Here is a 16,131-nt window from a genome sequence, read left to right on the forward strand (position 1 = left end):
GCAGTGGTTGAGAGTCTGCCTGCCGATGCAGGGGACACAGGTTCGTGCCCCGGTCCGGGAAGATCCCACATGCCGCGGAGCGGCTGGGCCCCTGAGCCATGGCCGCTGAGCCTGCGTGTCCGGAACCTGTGCTCCGCAACGGGAGAGGCCACAACAGTGAGAGGCCCGCGTACCACAAAAAAAAAAAAAAAAAAAAAAAAAAAAGATGCATCCTTAGGTCAAAGACCAAATCATGAACGTAGCTATTAAGACACATGCTCAAGGGAAAACACAGATCATAAGCATGGTTTAGCTCTTTGTTAAAATCTCAGAATAGATTTTAATGTATTTTATTTATTATTGAATTGCCTTTTGTAAGTCCTTTTAGGTGAGTTAGATAGTTCAGAATAGGTTAAGCTAAGAGTGTGATCCAATGAAAGGCAGGTATACTGAAAATATCTGGAATTAATGTAAGGAGAAAAACATGTCTCCAAAATAACTGTTTGTATGGCTATTGGAATATTAAACTGATTAGCATCAAATTGGTAAAAATAAAATTCAACCCTGTTTTTGAGAGATTTGTAACTTTAAAATCACTGCTAATCTGTAGAAGAGCTCGTGACTATTCAATATGTAAAATGAACTTTTAGCTTCTAATTTCTTTTCTTTTTCTTTTTTGCGGTACGTGGGCCTCTCACTGTTGTGGCCTCTCCCGTTGCGGAGCAACAGGCTCCGGACACACAGGCTCAGCGGCGATGGCTCACAGGCCCAACCGCTCTGCGGCACGTGGGATTTTTCTAGACCGGGGCACGAACCCGTGTCCCCTGCATCGGCAGGCGGACTCTCAACCACTGTGCTACCAGGGAAGCCCTTAGCTTCTAATTTCTATTGGAAAGAAAAAGGCAGAAAACTCTCATCACATGTTGCCAAGGAGACTAATCAAAAGGAAACTCTTCCCAGAAGGCAAGGCTTAGACCCATGGGGAAAAGTGAACTGAGGAATTCCTCCCAGCAGACAGAATCAAAAACTAATTGAGGAACATGCTCAACTACCAAGAAGAGGGATCTCTGCTGTGTTTGTCTAGCTGAATTTTAGATATTGTTGGACCAGTGATTGATTGCTCTGTGTCTCTCATTATTCTCTATTCAAATGGTAATGCTTTTTGGTGGATAATATACCATTTTATGATGGAAGTGTGAGCTGGAGGAGTGCCATCATTTAGATATAAAGTAGAGATTATCACAAAATGATGGATTCACAGTCTGATGCCCTGATTGGATAAGACATTTAGGATGTCTTCCTTGAGGTATGTTTTCTGTGCAGGGGAAAAGGAAATAAATATTTGTGACTAAGAGTTTAGACTGTGTTAATAGACTATTGTTTACAAATATTTACTTCTCCTCTCCTCTTTCCCCATCCCCTGCAATTGGAGAAGTCTATTTTTTCATTTCACATTTTTTAACTTAAAAAAATGGCCGTGAGACTTAATTTGGCCAAAAGAATATGAATAGCCATGATGTTTAGCAAACTGAAGCATTAAATGTGATTGCATGGAATATCTTAGCTTCTTCCACAAAAAAAGGCATAACTGGTATAGGGGTTGCTCTTCAACCTACAACCCAGAATGAGAAAACATATGGAGCAGAGAATCAGAGAACCTACAGTGTGTGTATATATATATATACACACACACACACACATAAAAATATACACACACATATATATATATATAAAAAACATGAGCAAGAAATGAACTTCCATTGTAAGTTTCTGAGATTTTGGCATTATATGTTTCACAGCATAAAAATGTCATGGCATCTAGCTGCCAAGCACATTTCTTAAGTTTGGGAAATTTCTTATGAGTTGAGTTCCTCCAGTCCAAGGTAGAAACCAGGTATTTACTCTCCTAGACTCCTTTGCAACAAAGGCACAGACTTGGAAACTAGTGCCTGCTATCTAAGCATGTCTACAATGAACTTCAATTCACAAAAGATTAACATGAGGAAACAGGTGCCCCATGGGACCCATGTTTAGCTGAGGATGGCAATAGAGGCTTTTAGGACCAGTGATGAGAGAGAATTAGGCACCAGTGCCCAGGGTCACTGATGCCAAGAGAGGTAGAAGCAGTCACAGGGGTTCTTCACTGGCACACTCCTACAGTATAGTTTGGGCATAGTATCCTTTTGTGTGGCCTTCAAGCTTGTCTTCTCTGCCTTCCAAAATGTCTGTGAGCTAATAAGCCAGTAAGACATTTTACTTCTTTAACTGTGCTATCATGTGTTCTAAGTTTCTTTCTTTCTCTTTTCCCTTCTCTCTTCTTCCCTTCCTTCTTTCCTTCTTCCCTGCTTCCCTCACTCCTTCTTCCTTTCTTTCTTTTGCATGATTGTGAATGAATCACCCTACTCCCTATGTATGGTTAAACCCTACATTAGAATTTCTCCGTGGTCTGGATACACTGAACTTCTGACAGGCTCTAGAACGCTGTATTTTTTGCAAACTCAAGATCTTTGCCAATGCTGTGCTATTTGCTAGGGCATCTTCTCATAGCTCTTCTTAAGGCTATCTTTTCAACTTTTAAATTCCAACTTAAATGTGTTCCATAAGGTGTTCTATTCTGATTAACATATAAGAATGCCACCTCCACATCCCCTTCCCCATCCAAATTCTCTCAGAGCATCCTTTCTATTTATTTTGTCCATAAAACTAAAAATTATAATTATTTTGTTTTTTGGTTTATCTTCTATTTTTCAGAGTAGAATACAAGCTTCTTGACAGAAAAGTTCACCATATTTTGGTCACTGTTTTATCTCCATGTCCCATCAAAATATACATTGTGTGGTAGAAACTTAATATAAATATTTGAATGAATGAGTGAGTAGATGGATGAGTGAGAATAGGTTAGGAGGTTGAGAAGTGTGATGAAGATTCAGAATGGTCACTTTGAGGAAAGGCAGAGGAAAGTAGCCAAGGATTTCTAAGCAGTGTTTAACGTCCAGCTGTGGCTGGAGAACATTAATGTGTAAAACATCTACATTTTAATGTTATTTTTTTTTCTCTCAATACAGTTCAGGCTGGGTGGAAAAGAGAGTGTTGAAAGAGGCTGTTGATTGACTGGAGAAAATGGGGGAATCAAAAGAGGTGAAGTCCAAATGTAGCACAATTAAGGAAGTCAGAACAGTAGAGGATACCGGTTATAATCAAAGTACAGTGCATCATTACATCTTAAGTTTTCTGAGGCTGAAAAATGATAAGTGATGATTATTTCTAGAATGTAGCCATGTGTATAAATACTGAAATGAAATTCACTGGAGATCAAGGAAAGGTGAGGATGGGTTTTGGATGACTCGTCTAGATTTTGAAATCAGCCAGGGTAACTTTTGCTATTCTAGTTTTTAAAACTCAACTTTTCCATTACCAAATAAATTAATTTGATGCAAGTCAACAGACATTTGTTAAGCATACAATCCAGCTCTAGTTAGGCCTGTGTGAATAAGGTAAGGCACCCTTTCCTCTGCACAAAGAAAACCCTAAACCTGAGCGTACAGTTTGGGAAACATAACATGGATTGTATTACAGGCCCCACTGCTTCTTTAGACTTAGTACTGTCAACAGAAAAAAAAAAAAAAAAAGCACAACGTGAGAGTTGTGAGTTAAGTTTTATTTGGAGCAAAATGAGGACTACAGCCCAAGAGATGACATCTCAGATAGCTCTGAGGAACTTCTCCGAAGAGGTGGGGGGATGGTCAGTGTTATATACGGTTTTAGTGAAGGGGGATACCTGCAGTTGAGCACACATTTTGGCAGAGGCTTTCTGCTAGTCATGAGGAGCAGATGTCACCTTCAGTGATTTTAGTGCTTTTCTAGATATGAGAAGATGCAAGAATTTGGAGTCATAAAATCTTCTCCTGAAAATATCTAACTATGTGAAGGCTTGTTCTGCCAGTTTTTCCCAGAGCACAGAGTGCCTCATTCCTGCTCTCCACCCTGAACTTCTTTCAGGGTGTGTTGAAGGTCAGTGGCCACAGTGGCTAGTGACTTGGTCCTTGTAGAGGCAGATGGCAAGTGCCAATTTTTAGTTGGCAATACTTTTGTGCTTGGTACATCTTGTACAAACATATGTTGTGGCCCAAAAGACACTCTATGACAGAAATTGTCAGGGGAGAGGAAAGGCAAGGCAAGGAATATTGCTGAGTCCCTAACAGATACCAGCCATTGTACTAAGGGTTTTAAACATGTTATCTCTTTTAATTCTCACCACAGTGTCACCAGGTTGACATGTGTTGTAACGAAATAGCTTCAACCGAGGAGGTCAATGGAAGACCCAGACCAGCAATCTCAGTCCCACGATAGTAAGCAAAGAATAGCAAACTACCACTTTAAGCTTAAGCACAAAGCAAAGTTTATTTAAGCATAGGTACACTCTCAGAGAGGGAGAGTGGGCTGTTTCTGCGAATTGAAAGCAGCATTCCTATACAGGCTTAAGGGCACTTTTAAGGAGCATTTTGCAGGGTGGTGGGGGTGAGTGACAGCGGATCGTTATTTGATTGACAGTCCCAAAATATGTAACAAGTTTACTGCTATGCATACTCTCACCCTTGAATTGGTAAGAAATGCCCACGGGGCATGGGGTTGGGGTGGTGGTGCAAAACCACACGTAGATTTTGCTATAATGATGGTATAATGAGTTTGGGTTTACTGTAGGTTATACCCCTGTCTGGTCTGGGCATGCACAGCCCGGAGAATTTCCTTCGTGTTACGGTGCCCCTCTTTATCAGGATAAGCTGCCCACCACACGACCAGACCATAGTTTTACCCATCTGGGTGGTGTCAAGGGAGAGTCCCCAGATGGCTGGGTGTGTGACTTGATTTCGTCTTGGTTTTCTCACCACTGTCACCTCCTTGCTGCTAATGTCTGACTAACTACCTAACACAACAATATATAGTCAGAAGTTATCTCAATGTTCCAAGTAAGGTAATTAAGTTTCAATAAGGTAAGTAGCATGTCCAAGTTTAAACAGCTTTATTAAGTGGTAGAACTGTAGTATGAGCCTTTTCAGTTAGTTTTTTCCAGTTCAGCAGTTGAACACCAAAGTACATGGCTTAGAGCAATACATTTTTTTAAATTTTTTAATTTTTAATTTTTTTTACATCTTTATTAGAGTATAATTGCTTTACAATGATGTGTTAGTTTCTGCTTTATAACAAAGTGAATCAGTCATACATAAACATATGTTCCCATATGTCTTCCCTCTTGCATCTCCCTCCCTCCCACCCTCCCTATCCCACCCCTCCAGGCTGTCACAAAGCACCGAGCTGATCTCCCTGTGCTATGCGGCTGCTTCCCACTAGCTATCTACCTTACATTTGGAGTGTATATATGTCCATGCCTCTCTCTCGCTTTGTCACAGCTTACCCTTCCCCCTCCCCATATCCTCAAGTCCATTCTCTAGTAGGTCTGTGTCTTTATTCCTGTCTTACCCTTAGGTTCTTCATGACATTTTTTTCCCTTAAATTCCATATATATGTGTTAGCATACGGTATTTGTCTTTCTCTTTCTGACTTACTTCACTCTGTATGACAGACTCTAGGTCTATCCACCTCACTACAAATAGAGCAATACATTTTAATTTTTCCTCATAATTCTGTAGGCTGTCTGGGCAATTCTTTCAGTCTGAATCCGTTTGATTAGAAAGAGACTGAATAGTCTAGGAAACCTCACTCACATATTTGGGATAGATGGAATGTCTAGGAAGGCTTGGGACCTCTCTCCATATTGTTTTTCATCATTCAGTAAGTTAGCCTTAGCTTGTTCACATGGTGGAGGGTTTTTAACAACAAGAGATGACAACCACCCAATACTCAACACTTTTTAAGACTCTAGATTGTATTTCTAATGTTCCATTGAGTGAAGTATGTCATATGGCTAAGTCCATATGGAGAACATTTCTCCACTTCTTAATAGGAGGAGAGGAAAAGTCACATTGCCAAGGGACATGCATGTGGGGAAAGGAGGAATTTGTTGGCATTTTTCAGCCTATTATATGAACCTAATTTCAAACTCATGTTCTTTCTGAAACAGGAAGGAAGGGAGCAGGGCACAAGCTTTAAAAGAATGACATAGCCATAGAACGTGACAAAGACTGGTTAGAACCAACTGGGTCCAAGATGGAGGAAGATTTGACTTGCAGTAGACCTTGAGCCTCATTATACACTCATTGTAATACATTAGCATGCTAAATGACCTACCCACTAGCACCATGACAGTTCTGAGGTCAACCATAAGAGGTCAAAAAGTGGGCAATGGCCCAATTCCTGGAAATCCCTGCCCTTTCCCCAAGATAATTGGAATAATCCTTCCACTCATTAGCCTATGAAATTACCCAGCTCATAAAAATTAACCATACCATATTTCAAGGCTCTATTGCCTTCTGAGATGGCCCACACTCTGTGGAGTGTGTTTCTCTGTAAATAATTCCATTTCTTACCTATCACTTTGTCTCTCACTGAATTCTTTCTGTGACGAGACATCAAGAACCTCAAATTCACCAGATACATTTCTACTATATCACATTGTTCACTGACTTATTAATTCTAAATGAAGACAACATTGTCCAAGCCCTTGTGGAACTGTGAAAATAAAAGGAAACTGATATTTATTTAGAACCTGTATTATACACTTAGCACCATCCTAGGAATTTCTCATTATGTCATAATCATACTAAGGAGCTAGTAATCTGGGGAATAATGTCTCTCTTCAAGCAGTCTAGAAGTTATTAAACAGTTTACAGTTTGTTTTAGAAATTCAAATGAAATAAATGAATGAAATGAATGACTGTAGAGATATCATAGACCTGTAAATTTGATCAAAAAAATTTTAAGTCATCTTTTTGGATGATGGGATTTTCCTCCCAAAGATTCTATTGCATAATAAAATAGAGTTAATTTCAAGCTGTAAAATATGGCTACCATTTTAACCATAAAATATTCTGAGAAAAAATATATACATATGCATGTATAATACATAGCATTTGGTCAATTACCTATAGACAAATTGGATTTATATGGATGGGTTACTACCATAATAATTTCAAAAATTCTTTCAGGATGGTCTTGATAGGTCTGTTAAATACAATCAATTTGACTTAATTATTGTTACCATTAGCCCTGTTTATACCAAGTGTTAGTCACTGAGTTAGATGCCTTCCACAGATTTTCTTTTTTAATCCTCACAATAACATGAAGAGTAATATTATTACTCTTACTTCATGTATAAGAAAATCTCTGAGGGATTTTAAGTAAATTGCCCACAGTCCTATTAGCCAAATGGTAGAGCTAAAATTTTAGTCAAGTAGTTTTATTCAGAGTTTGAACATTTAACTAATAAATTTTTCCTGCTTCAGTTTATTTCGACTATTTTGATGATTAATTACTTAATAGTCACATCAACCACATCAACAGCCACTAAACCTTTAGGATAGCCCAAGTTCTTTGCTGATATACTATCATGGCCAAGAATAAAGACTACCAACTCAAAGAGATTACTGCTGCTCTTTCTACTCCATTTGTAAAGGAAAATTCAGAAATACACTGTGGTGCATTCTTTAAACTCTCTCAAATATTCTTCTTCTTTGGGGAGATGTTTAAAAGCTAACGGGTGCTTTCCATCTGAATACAAATTAGGTTCGACTAATAAGATGCACTTGTGTGAGGTCTGGAAGGTGACAAGGCAGAACCCTTCTTTCTGAGGTACTTGGCTGTTTGAAACAAAGTTTGAAAGCGTGCTGATGTCAGGCACCAGGCTTCCTTCATTCACTACCCCATGTGCAGGTTGAATCTGTGGATGCTCCATCAGGTGCATGAATCCATAAACTGCAGCTTTGGTTACCTCTTCCCCTACTTCCTGTGCTTGAGAAGTCATTGTGGTGATAGTGAGTAGAGTGTATAGCAGCAGCTTCTTGCTTCTTGACTTTCTCAAGTGGTCATTTCAGAGATGACAACTCCCATGATGGTAAAGGAACTGCAGTCAATGTACATGAAAAGCAAAATTCCAAACTAAATATATACAGTGATCTCATTGGTAGAAAAAAATCTATCATGTATGCAGATATGTGAGAATTCATTCTTCAGAATATTGAAATGTAAATCACTCAGAATATTTCTTTGAGAATTATTCTATTTGGATATCTAGTATTATATACTATTTTGGATTATTTTTCCGGCTGTCGGATATATTACAATTTGAAATGTTATTACATAGTTACTGTGTGATGATTGTATCACATTTTAAACTATAGTTTGCTCTATAATCTGTGGTTTACTTCTTTATTTTCATAATATTTATACCTGATTAGAATGGATCAACTAATATTTCCACCAGGAATCTGTTTACTTTGGTTATTTTATCAGATTGTATGTAGAAGATTAGTGTTAGAGAAACTGTCCAATCCAATTTTACAGATAATTAAACTGAGGTGGAGAGTATAAGGGACTTTGTCTGGTAAACACATTTATTTAGTGTTAAATTGGGAACTAGGAACTCTGACCGGAACAGCTGAGTTCAACATTCTTTATACTATTCCACACTGCTAAAAACAAGGAGAAAATTACAGAGGAAATAAAGGAAACAGAAAATGAGATTAGAACAATAGCTGTGAATTGGGACACATTCCAGGATGCCTCAGGTAAATTTCTTTTCCAAAATATGTACATGTAACACAGCATGTTCCAAGGTGACTGAATTTGAATCTCTGGGGTTTGAGATGTCTAGGTGACACAGATGTGCATGGCGACTTAAGAACTACTGGGCTAGAGGAGATGCTGTGTGGTAAAGGTCAATATGTAAAAATCACTCCTGAAATGTACTGTTTAAACTCCATTCTAGAGCCTTATCTTTATTACTGGGCACAGCGTAAGACACCACTGACCAGATTCCTTCTTGAAATTCTTCCCTCTCTTGGTTTCTCAGACTTTGTTCTGTTTCTATTTCTTGATTGCTTTCTTTGAGTCTCCTCTGTGGATTCCCTTTCCTCTGATTGACTTTTTTGGTTTGTTTGTTTTTTATTTTATAAACAACAGGAATTTATTTCTCATGGTTCTGGAGGCTGAAAGACTGGGACCAGGTGCAGGTGGTCAGGTGAGGGACCTCTTCTGGGTCCCAAACTCCTTGCGTCCTTGCATGCAAAAGGGGCAGAGAAGCTGTGAAGAGGCTTTCTTTTTCTTTGCACAGATTTAATTAATTTTTGTATTTCTTTTTTAATATCTATTTTTAATTGAAGTATAGTTGATTTACAATTTTGTGTTATTGTCAGGTGTTCAGCACGGTGATTCAGATATATATATATATATATATATATATATATATATATTTGTTGGTTATCTATTTTACAGGTTGTAGAGTGTATATGTTAATTCCAACCTCCTAATTTATCCCTCCCCCACCCCTTTTCCATTTGGTAACCATAAGTTTGTTTTCTATGTCTGTGGGTCTATTTCTGTTTTGTAAATAAGTTCATTTGCATCTTTTTTAAAATTTTATTTTAGATTCCACATATAAGTGATATCATGTGATATTTATCTTTCTCTGTCTGGCTTGCCATTTGCAACAACATGGATGGACCTAGAGATTACAATACTAAGTGAAGTAAGCCAGATGGAGAAAGACAAATATCATATGATATTGCTTATACATGGAATCAAAAAAAAAAAAAATGTACACCTCTGATTGCCTTTTAAATGTAAGTGTCCTCACTACAATGAGAGCAGTGGTTCTCAACCTGGGCAGTTTGGCAATGTTGGGCCAGAGCGTTCAATGTCACGCCCAGGGATACACTACTAGCATCCAGTTAGTAGAGACTGAGGTTGCTACTAAACACCCTACAATGCACAGGAAAGCCCCACAACAAGGGACTATCTGCCCCTAAATGTCAATAGTGACAAAGGTGGGATACCTTGAATTAGAAGAATATAATGTTTGTGTGCTTAGGATCTTTTTTTTTTGCGGGGGGGTACACGGGCCTCTCACTGTTGTAGCCTCTCCCGTTGTGGAGCACAGGCTCCGGACGCGCAGGCTCAGCGGCCATGGCTCACGGGCCTAGCCCCTCCGCGGCATGTGGGATCTTCCCGGACCGGGGCACAAACCCATGTCCCCTGCATCGACAGGCGGACTCTCAACCACTGTGCCACCAGGGAAGCCCTAGGATCACTTTTGACAAGTACAAAGTAGGTAAGAAAGGCAAGCATTTGTGCGTGAAATGACCTTCAAATGTCTTTTTCTTTTAATTAATAGATCAATAACTATAAATGCTTTAACCATTGTAGAACACACTTGAGGACAGGAGCTGCTTCTCATTCTTCTTCATATCCACAAAACATAGGATAGTAAGTAGTTTGTTCTGTTCAATTTTTAAAATCATCTGAGGACATGGAAATTGGGGAAGTTAAGTTACCAAAATGACCATCATGTCATTACATGTCTTCATCTAAAAGGTAAACAATAAAAGGAACTAGTATCAACTTCACGTTTTTCAAATTTTAATAGTGGACAGTAGATTCACTGAAAGAAGCAGGCTAAATATTTGTAAAATAAACATTTATAAAGCAACAAATCACATCACATCTTCCAGACCTACAAGCTCTGATCTTTGGTTCCCTGTTCCATGCTCAAGAGGTGGAGCAAAGTAGAGAATGCCCTCAGTAACAAGCGCTTTCCAGTATACTTCAACCTTGGGCTTTCACATCATGCAGGAGGAGAAAAGGATATATCCTTGTGAACTTGGTGTTCAATGATGGATACATGGTGATTAAATTATGATTGACCTGAATTCAGTAATACTGTTTATCATGCTCTGTGGTAAGAGAAGAGAGCTCTTTTAATTGAAATGGATTTTATTTCAATTTCACAATGCCTAACATAGAATGAGAGGGATGAGAACAGTGAGAAGAAATTCCATTTCTCATTATCTCAGTGATTACCAGCTGGTAATGTTTTATTTTACTAAATTAGATACTTTATTAAATAGATAAGAAAAACCAAAGAAAAAGGAACACAAAAATTATAGAATTATATACAATGCTTATTATTTCTGTAAAATGTGTTGATTTGGTTTTATACATTTAAAAAAAAATAATACTTGGAATGTTCTAAAATCTAAAAGGCCTTATCTCATGCTTAGCTAATTATTTTGACAGGTGTCTAACTGATGTGCGCTTTTCCATGCAAATGAGTTTGTGGAAAACAAGATGACTGCCATCTACATAAACACTCCATAACTAATTCTTATCTCCACAGAGAGATTAAGTAGTGAAAGTTAGCAATTAGAATTCAGTGACAATTTTTCCTCTGCGATTGATTAGTGTACAGAATGTTCATCTAGTAGAAGGAATCTAAACAGTTCCACCAATTATTTCCCTGTTTGAACCTCAGACTAATCTGTCTTCTATGTGTGTGTAAGTCTGTTATTTATTTCCCCTCTCTGGAACATCTACTCTTTTTTTTTTTTTTTTTTTTGCAGTACGCGGGCCTCTCACTGTTGTGGCCTCTCCCGTTGCGGAGCACAGGCTCCAGACGCACAGGCTCAGCGGCCATGGCTCACGGGCCCAGCCACTCCGCGGCATGTGGGATCTTCCCGGACTGGTGCACGAACCCGTGTCCCCTGCATCGGCAGGCGGACTCTCAACCACTGCGCCACCAGCGAAGCCCCATCTACTCTTTTTGACACATTCTCCTCCAAGTAAAATTTCCAATTTGATTCTCTCTTCCTTATGATCCTTTCTTCTTTTCCTTCTTCATTGGTTTGGTTTTAATTGTTCTTATATATCACTAGCTGTGAGTGTTGCCAAAGCCTCAGTCCTGGTTCTAAATTTGTATCAGAGATACCATCATCCCCCGAGCTATCTTGTCTTAAAATCTTGAAATGTCATTGAATTTTCCTTTTTTACATATTCAAACAGTTGTTTATTTTTAGTAATGTTTTTGTTTCCTTCCTTTTTTATCTTTCTGCAGCTACCCTGTTATATATACTCATAAATTTGTGCCAAGGATTCTAAATTTTCATTTGTTTTCCTTTTTATGTCTATGCCTTTTTGAATCAATTTTATTCATCACCTCAAGCAAATTTTTCAGAAACCTGACTACTTTCATCAATTACCTCTTTGCTCAAAATCGTCAGTTGATCCCATTTTACTCTGAATCAGATCCTGCCTACTTGAGGAAATTGATATTATCCATAACCCTCCTAATTCATCAAACTTATTTGATCCTTTATGGTCCCCAACACGTTTTTCAAAATTTGTTCACCAAATTTGTGCCTTTTCACCTTATTCAGGTTTTCCTAGACTTGGAATAGCCTTCTTTGTTCATTTAATTTAACTAATTATAATCTGTCTTTCAGGGTCCATCTTAGGTCACACTTTATCTCTACATTCAAGTTCTATGATATATTCTCCCTTGGAACACAGAGGATCAGTTATTTGTATGACATTTTTCAGATACTTTACAGAGTATGATATAAACTTTTAGGTTTTTTGGTTCGCTATAGTGATAACTTTTGAATATATATATATGCACATATATATAGTTTCTGTTTGTGTAAAGATTTATTGCATCTACTTACAACATGATTTATGGAGCTTAATTTTAACAAAGCTTATGTGAATTAGGGAAGCAGTATAGAAAAATATATAATTATAGCGAAAAACTAATTTGTTTTTGTGATAGTTAATTTTATGTGTCAACTTGACTGGCCTGTGGAGTATCCAGATATTTGGTCAATCTGTATTTTGGGTGTGTCTGTGAGGGTGTTTTTGGATGAGATTAACATTTAAATCAGTGAACTGAGTAAAGCAGCTTTTCCTCCCTAATGTGAGTGGGCCAATACAAGCAGCTCGCCTGGTTCTCAGGGTTTTGGACTTGAACTGGACCTGACTCTCCTGGGTCTCCAGTTTGCAGACTCACCCTGTAGATCTTGGGATTTGCCTTCATCCATAATTGCATAAGCCAATCTATCTACCTATCTATCGTTCTTATCTTATTAGTTCTGTTTCTCTGGAGAATGCTGGCTAATATAGATTCATCTTGCCTATCTGCCTCACATGGCTAATCTATGAATGGGGTAAGACGAAAATGAAAACGACAGAACCCTGGACCTAGTCATGGGGGCAGAATAAGCTCTAGGAAGACCAAAGTAGCAGCAAGTCCTAACCTCGTTTTGTCACTTATTGGCTGTGGGACCCTGAGTGAATCATTTGGATCTCTGAGTTTTTCATATGCAAAATAATGATTCATCTGCCTTCTGAGCTCAGATTGCTTTTGTGTTATAAAAGTATATTTAATATGAAAACACTTTGGTGACTGTTAAATATTAACAAATAAGTATGATTGGTATTACTTTTTATTTTTGATTCAGACCTGGCTTAATTTTTTACAAAGATCATGAAATCCTTTTTGCAAGACTCTTGAAAATGACTCCTACAGAACAAAATGATAGAAAGAAAACATTTCAACAAAATATTTAACAACCACATTACTCAAGTATTAAGGACAGAGATCTAGAAAGTAATGCATATTGATTTATTTTGCATCTGTAATTACCTCTGATATCAGTGATTCTTAATATCATGGAACCTCTCCCACAATAAGCATACACCACAAACATTTTGTACATAATTTCACAAGTTCACAGCCCTCCTGAGAGCCTATTCATGGACTTCATTTTCAAAAGTGGTAATGATTTCCAGAAATTGACTCATTTTCTCCTGTACATCCTAGAAATGCCACCTTCTTACTATCTTCCACTTATTTTGTGAGCAAATCAATGTTACCAGTTAAAAACTACCTAGAATACCAATGAGCACTAACATATCTGGCTTGAAAACATTTCATTAAACATTTTTGGGTGTTGCTTCCTATCTTTTAAGTATAAAAAAGGCATTTCAATAAAAACAAATATATAATGAAGTCATCTCCCTTTGTGTGAAGAAATATGAATGAACTGTGCTTTAATATTTAAAAGCAACGTAGTTCACTGCCAAAACTTTAAATGTCTCAAGAGCATAACAAATTCTGAACACACTAAGATCATGTTGCTACTTCAGTATTCTTGGGAATGGTGAGTGATTAGTTGGTCTGTGGTTTAGGATCAGTTTCCATGCTTGTTTTCTTGAGCTTCTTCTACCTCTGAGAGCTTTTCATCATTTTCCAGTGTTTGCTGAAGTTCATGGATGGTACTAAGAAGAACGTGAAACTGTTTCCTTCTCAATTCTAGCTTATCTTCAACACTTTCTTTAATATGTGAAAGATGCTCTAATTCTTTATGCAGAGCCTCTAGTTCCTTTAATGTCTCATGCCTGTCTGGATGACGCTGGATCACTTTTGCCAATGCATCATATTCTTGGCGATTTTTTCGTATTCATTTTGCTTGAAGAATTTGCTTTTTGCACTCAGCATTTTTTTCATGTGCTCCAGCAATGCTACATTCTAGTTCTTTGTAAATTTTTTCAAAATCTTCCATTTCTCTGAGATTCATATCATATACCAGCAAAGTTTTGCCCATTGAAAATTCACATTGGGACAGTGTGCTCAGCGTACGTTGGTACTGGCTGTATCCCTCTTCCTGGGATCCAGAGCTGTACCATTTAATGAAACTTTTCACCTGCAGATTAATTCTCCGATCATCTCCAGCACCATCTCCATCTATGAGGAGACGCTTCCGTATGACTTTGTCGTCAGTTACGGCTCCCATGTCGTGTGCTGCGGCGGCGGCGGCGGAAGATATTCCTATTTTTAATAAAGACGTTTTACCTATTACATTATTTGAAAAGGCCCAAATTGTCAAACCTGCCATTGGCATGTCAGAATTCTGACAAAAGCACAGAAATACCTTGTTCCTATTTATCATGGCTACCACAGGAGAAGTTGGAAAGATATCTCAAAGCCAAACTTTCTAGTAGCTAGATGGTTAACATAGTATCTTAAATAGCGCTAGGCAAAATCTGAACTATGCTGGTATATGTTACATGTGAGGAAACATATCAGCCGACCAATGTATTTTAGGTTAAAATTCTCATTGGAACCATAATTTAAACTAAAGCTTGGTACATAGAGGAAAAAAAAACCACACACACAAAGCAGAGTACTGTGAGTGTTTTTTTCTTACAACAAAATCGAAAAGTACTAATGCATGCTAGTTTTAGCGTAATAATTACATGCACCAGATAATTTAAAGTATTCACAAAGTAACATATGGCTTAGCTGTTCAGCTGCAGTGAAAATGTGGATTTTTAAGAATAAAAATTAGTTTGAAAAGCAGCAGGCAATAGTAGTCTCGAATCCCCTGTATACCCGTAAAGTGGAGAAACCATCTGCACTGTGTGCAAGCTGATGACCTTGGATTAATTCTAGCAATGTCATTACCCAATTAGTTGAGGAAGGAAAGATACTTGGGAATTACAATTACAGATCCATTAAAATTGTGCAGTGCTTTTATTCTCAATATTTATTAAATCACATCTGTCTGCTAATCATTATATGATGAGTTTTTTTCACCTAAAGAGACTCAGTTTGACAGGTAAAACAGTGAGCTGGTCATGAATAGGATAATTATGCTACTTGAGCATACTTCAAGTATTCTGAAGTATGTTCTGAAAAAATAAAGTATTGATATCTCCTTTTCAATCTCATGACTTCTTAGATGGTAATGCTTCTATTTGTTTGAATAATCTCCTCAGTGATAATGAACTATTTTTAACCAAAGAATAAATATACACATACATGCCAAATTATGTTGTAATTTCATGTTTTACTGTTCTACTTGTTCTTATTTTACAGAGACCCTGCTGTGTCTCTAGGGGTCATGTTAAAGAAACCAGTAATTCTTGGACAATAGGCACATTTTAATTTTTGTTTGTTGTTATTTTGTTCAAGTGGAAAGTTTAAGTTTTGTAGTGGTCTTAAAACAGAAATTTTCTATGGAGCTATCTTCTCATCATTTAACTTGAGAAAGCTTTTGACAAGCATGTAATCTGCACAGGAAATCTTACATGTAGAAGAAAATATATATTTGTAACATTCATATACACAATGTAGATAAATATAAAATTAAGACTATATACAAATGCAAAGCAATGTTAATTATACTCTGATTAGAAAGACAATAC

General features: G+C 37.5%; 1 pseudogene across 1 annotated transcript; it reads right to left on the minus strand.

Annotated features, from left to right (window-relative positions):
* Positions 1-14,006: 14,006 nt before the first annotated feature.
* Positions 14,007-14,717, minus strand: LOC309960912 (THO complex subunit 7 homolog; annotated as a pseudogene). Its single transcript has one exon. The product of its transcript is annotated as a THO complex subunit 7 homolog (transcript).
* Positions 14,718-16,131: the final 1,414 nt, after the last annotated feature.

The sequence above is a fragment of the Leucopleurus acutus genome (assembly GCF_964270905.1).
Source record: "Leucopleurus acutus genome assembly, chromosome: 4".
Taxonomy (NCBI): domain Eukaryota; kingdom Metazoa; phylum Chordata; class Mammalia; order Artiodactyla; family Delphinidae; genus Leucopleurus; species Leucopleurus acutus.